The following is a 5,781-nucleotide window of genomic DNA, read 5'->3' as shown; positions in this document are numbered from 1 at the left end:
TCGATGCATAGTGCAAGTCGTGGCTGGAGTGGAAACCGACGAGGTTGCTCAATCAATGCGGTAGCCCTTTGTATCGTTTGTCGAGGTAGCCGAGAGCGTAGGGTGGTGTAGCCGTGGTCGAGGTAGCCGTGCGAGGGACGCCGTGGTCGATGTCGAGTCGGGGTGGCCGGTGTCGAGGTAGTCATCGTGGACCGGGAAGAAGAGCGATGGCGGTGGCCTGAGGAGGAGGCGGCCGCGGCTAGGTCAGAAGCGCATCGACCGTGCTCGAAGTAGGCGAGGAAGAAACCGACATCGTGACGAAGACCGGCGCGGACGGTGGCGTTCCCACGCCTAGGAAGGCGGCGCGGAGCATACCACATAAAAGTCGACACGCGTGGACGACGAAGTGGACCGCGCCGCAGCGCTATGCCTGAAAGCGCGACGCAACGGCAGCGTGCAGGTCGGGGCGACGGCGGGGAAGACTTCAGGGCGGCGGCAGGGACCGCGTGCCATGCTCACTACGACCCGATGGGGCGACGCAGCGGCAGCGCGAGGGTCGGTGCAGCTACGGGGACGACCTAGAGCAGATAGCCTCAGGGTAGCGGTCGACCGCGGGCCGCGGCACTACGGCTCGAAGGGCGATGCAGCGGCAGCACGCGGGTCGGTGCAGCCGTGAAAGAACGACGGGACGGCGGCAGGGGCCGTGTGCCACGCTTGCTATGTCCTGACGTGGCGACGAAGCGGTGACGCGAGGGCGGATGCAGCCACGGAGACGACCTAGAACGGACGATCTCGGGACGGCGATGGACCGCGGGCCGCGGTACTACAGCCCGAAGGAGCGACGCAGCGGTAGCGCGCGGGTTGGTGCAGTCACCGGGAAAACCATTGGACAACGACGCTGCGGTAACGACGCGGCTACAGCCTGTTGCTTGATCGGTGTAGGGAAGCACATACTCAGGGACGGACAACGAGGTATCTGCGAGTGCGTTGCGTGCAACCAGACGTGGCATGAGTTTGACCGGAGGCGGACGCGTTGAGCTGACCCGGATCAATACATGCATGCAAAGTGCAAGCAGTCAAAGACTTGCACGAAACGCGAAACTGACCCTAGGACACACGACGTGCATCATTGACGCCAGATCGAATAGTGCCACGCCGGCGCTGGAAGCACGAGTGACCACACGGTGCCGGACGACGGGCCAACCCAGGACCAAGCAAGCGGCCTGATGCGCTCCGCCGCGTGGAAGACGGGCGTTTCCGGGGCACCGCATGTTGTGCAGTTGCAGAACTCAGCCGCCGTTAGGTTGGAGTAGAGGCATACGAAGACGACGAACGGTGTGGGCAACACAAATGACCAAAAAAGAACACCGATCAAACGATCAGCAAGAGGAAAACATCGAAACAGATCGGAAAAATAAAACTGTTTAGGACAGCCGATCAACGAGATCGGCGGATGAATCCTAGGTACGGGTCGCGCGGCCCCTGCCGGCGATCATGGAGACCGACAGCACCGCGGGCGGAGCGGAGCGGAAGCGGCGGCGACGCTAGGGTTTTTGATCGGTTAGACCGATACAATGTTAGAAGGGAGAGAGGGATTTGGTGGTAATCGTTGATTGTATTGCTTGAGCGGTGGGCATATATATAGGAGTACATAATCTCATAATCTATTCGAAGTACAAGACAAGTCAGAACATATCCTAGTCTATCTCGTATTTCCTAACTAATCAATATACTCAACAGTTAAGTCTGATTGGCTGGAATTTAGATAAGTGAGGCGGGCCCACCCCTGAAAATCAAGGGGGGGGGGGGGTCCATGTAGAGTCCGTTAGGCCTTGTATAATGGGAGGTGTTTAGAAAAATGCTTAGAAAATAAACCGGGTTTTTTCTGAAGCACCGGTGCCTATTTCTAGAGGAGAGACGCTTAGTTAAGCGTCTATCCTGTACAAATAAGCACCGGTGCTTAAGAAAAGCCTGGTTTATTTCTCTAAGCACCTCCCCTAAGCACCTCATATTGTACAAGGCCTTATATTGTTGCCTGTGCGTGTAGTATTATTGGGATTATGCCTCTCTAACCTTTTAGCTAATTAAATGTGCTACGCCAACCTGATAGTGGGTCCGACTCCAACCGGGCAGATATTTGAAAATGTTAAGAAAATGACAAAATGTCACAAATGCATGAGTAGGGAGTAAAAAAATTGTGGAATTCAATATTTTCCCATAGTGTTATTACCAATAATGTAGTTTTCCGAGAAACATTGAGCACAGCTTATATAAAGGTCCAAACACACAAGTCCAGACCATGTGCACGTGCACATATACTCAGGAAGTGTCTATTAAAACTGTAGTTGTGGTGTTCGTCAATTAATAGTGTACCTATATAGGATGCAACAATATTTATTTTCTTTAATTAATACTACCTCTGTTCCTAAATATTTGTCTTTCTAGATATTTCAACAAATGACTACATACGGAGTAAAATGAATGAATCTACACTCTAAAATATGTCTATATACATCCGTATGTGGTAGTCCATTTGAAATCTCTAAAAAGACAAATATTTAGGAACGGAGGGAGTACATGTGATGAAAGTTTGGTTATTAAAGCACTGTGTGTACCCACCAAAGTGGCAAATAGGTTCAGAACCTTTTGATATAAAAATGTGATGTCAGTTTAGTTTTTGATAATGCAAATTTGAAGCCTCCCGTCCAAAGAATGAATGCGGACCAATATGCCAAAGATCGCCTTATGCAACAACAGGACAATGGCACGTGGTGGCAGAACGAATACAACATCAAGTGCGACACTTCAATAATGTTGAAAGTCCATCTCTTCCTTTACATATACCACTACACGCCACCAAACTATATGTATTGTTCATTCATCTACACGTGCTACAAGTCATCTCTTCTTGGCCACATACTTTAGCACATATGCTAGTGGCAACAGCATAGAGAGAGCAGACCATAACGAGAGAACGTATGGTGACATGGGAATCGGAGACGTTGGGACATTAGCAAACAATGTTCTTGGGAACTTTAGTCCTTGAAAATAAGGTTCTGGATAGGTTTGATGATACATTACTGCCAGTCCTAGTGCTACTTTGTTAGCAATAGACGAAGTTGCCTCAACTTGGCGAACTCTCAGTAAATTTAGGGGTGTTATGGGGACTATCCTGGAGAGTCGCACAGCCTTCCACAGGAGAAATACTGAAGAAATAGGGACTTATGCCGCGAGGCTACACTGATGCCTCTCAGATGAGAATTGCAAAGCTCCCAACCGAAAGAGAAACATCGCTTCCTCTGTTTCCTTGCACGGTCCTTTACATCGTTCTATGTTGCTTGTTTCCATAAAGGACCCCGAATTAATCACTCTATATCTCAATTGTCAAAGCCCCGTAACACTACTACATATGCGTATATTATATAGCACTGGCACTAGAGATAGGAAGAAAGTGTGTGGGATTATTGCATGCCCGTATCTTGGCATGTGCAACCGGAGCAGTTGCACAGGGCCTCTGAATTTTAGGGGCCCCAAAATCAGAGATTACTTTAGGCATGTGTGCATAGTGTTTGTGGACATTAGGTGTTGCTGCTAAGAGCATGGCTAATAATAAAGCCTGTTGCTGACTATATACTAATGCCATGTCACATATAGCCTTTGTAAAAGTACACTCATATAATAAGCCAGCTATTAGGTTGGCTATATTATTTAATATATGCATGTGAAGACACACACTTGATTGGGAGGAAAGAAGGCTGCACTTGTTCACACGCTGCATGCAAGCACTTTTTCTAGTAACCTGTGCTAGCGCCCGGCGACTGATCAAGCGCCCGCTGCGCTCTCTCTCCTTCTTTCTCACCCTTCCAGCTAGGATTTCAATGACTTGGCATGTGTTATAGCCAGCTGACTAGGCTTATTATACTTGCTCTAAAGATGGTAGAGATACTGGTACAGACATATATTTGTCTTCCCGGTTTTCATAGTCGCCTTCTGTGTTTTCTGGCTGAGACCCACAAAGTTGCTATATCTATATGTATTAGAGTGAAAGCTATATCTATATTTAATAGTTCATGTACTCTTCCTTCTAAAAAAATTATTTGCACGTAAAATACAAGCATGATATGGTTGTACACAAATAAGTGACCCAGGTGTACAATAATTTATATCAAGTGTAGTTATATCGAAATAGGGAAGTCATAAGGGAATGTGAATATAATTTTTATTTTTTTGAACGAAATATTATTCGTTTGCCCAAACTATTGCATGCATGTCTTAGCTAATAATATTTCAAATGTCTCTCTTTATATTTCTATATTTACGAAGATTTTACACATAACAAAGGTTATGAAATGTTAGTTTATTTAAGTATTCAATACATATGAAATATCTCAACCCATGCAGTTACACGCCTTGATGACCAGTAATGATACGTGCATGTTCGTGGTGCTGGTAACAGTTCCACCCAAGAGAAACAAGAAAGAAACAAAAAAGGGCACCTTAAGTCTAAGTGTGTGTGTTCTAGCAGCTACTAACTGATCGATCCGCTTCATTTTGTACTTAGCCGGCTAGAGAAGTATCAATGAAATTATGTTCAGCTAGCTTTATACGTTCTTGCTTCTCCCTGCGACTTCGTATCGGAAGTGAATAATATCATATTTGCTAGTCGACCCTGGGTGAAAAGTACTCGACTGGTCGGGCCTGGGCCGCCACTTGCTTGACCTTGGCACCTCTACCGGTGACTTGACAACGACAAGGCAGATAGCCAATGAAGGATTTGATGTGGCACGATAAAAGGATTCATAGATGCAGTGGCTGAGCGGGCGTGCTTGATGAAACAAAAAACACGATCGCTATAGCTTGGTCTTGTAAGGATGGTGTCAAAGAGTTCCCTATACCTTCCATTTTTATGAGCAATTTATTAGGACCCAACATACGGAGACAATATGTAGGCATGCTCTTTTTTGTTGTGAAGACAAAAAACATGATAATAGATCGCTAGGTAGGTTAAAGACACACGAGAAGGAGGAAGGTATATGGAGGCATGTTCGACTATGAGGTACAGTGGGTGAGGAGGTACTGTATCTGAAATAAAATGGTTGAATTGATTGCCGGACGGCACATATATAAGGAAGGCTAGGGGTCAGGGCAAACACCCTCAAAAGCCACAACATAGAAGATCAATTGATGCAAACTATCATTTTCATAGCATAAAAATACGACAATACGCATCCATCTTTACATTGCAAACTTTACTGCAATCTTTTGGTTGCCTTTTTTCAGTCTCCTCTTGTACACATCATTTTGACCTAGTGTCACCAAAAAAGTACGTTATCCACCCGACCCCCAAGTGTACGTATCGAAGAGGGTATATTATCATGCAAAATTGCCACAAGTCAGATTAAAACTAACATTCATCATCTCCGAACCTCACGCATGCACTCTACTATTCGTGAGCATTAAGCAGGGGAAGGCAGGGTAGCATGGACCATTGATGGCCCATGAACAAGACCAAATTAACCAACATCCTCATGGATATCAGACTACTGACTGACAACTACTTTTATTCTAATTGACTCACCAAGGCCTCCTTTGAGAAAGAGGGATTTTTCAGCCCCGAGGGGATCGGGGTTTCTTGTTTAACTACCGAAACAACCACAAATTAACATGTGAAGTCTTGTTAACCTTGATCACTGTTAACCTAAACCTAGTTTGCTTAGACTCTAACTCATCAACCAGCTACCTAGACTAGCACGGACATCTAATAAATTACTCAAGATTTGAACAAACAACCCCCTCCCCCCC

This window comes from Triticum dicoccoides, chromosome 7A, assembly GCF_002162155.2.
Source record: "Triticum dicoccoides isolate Atlit2015 ecotype Zavitan chromosome 7A, WEW_v2.0, whole genome shotgun sequence".
Taxonomy (NCBI): Eukaryota; Viridiplantae; Streptophyta; class Magnoliopsida; order Poales; family Poaceae; genus Triticum; species Triticum dicoccoides.
Note: the sequence above shows the minus strand (reverse complement) of the source record.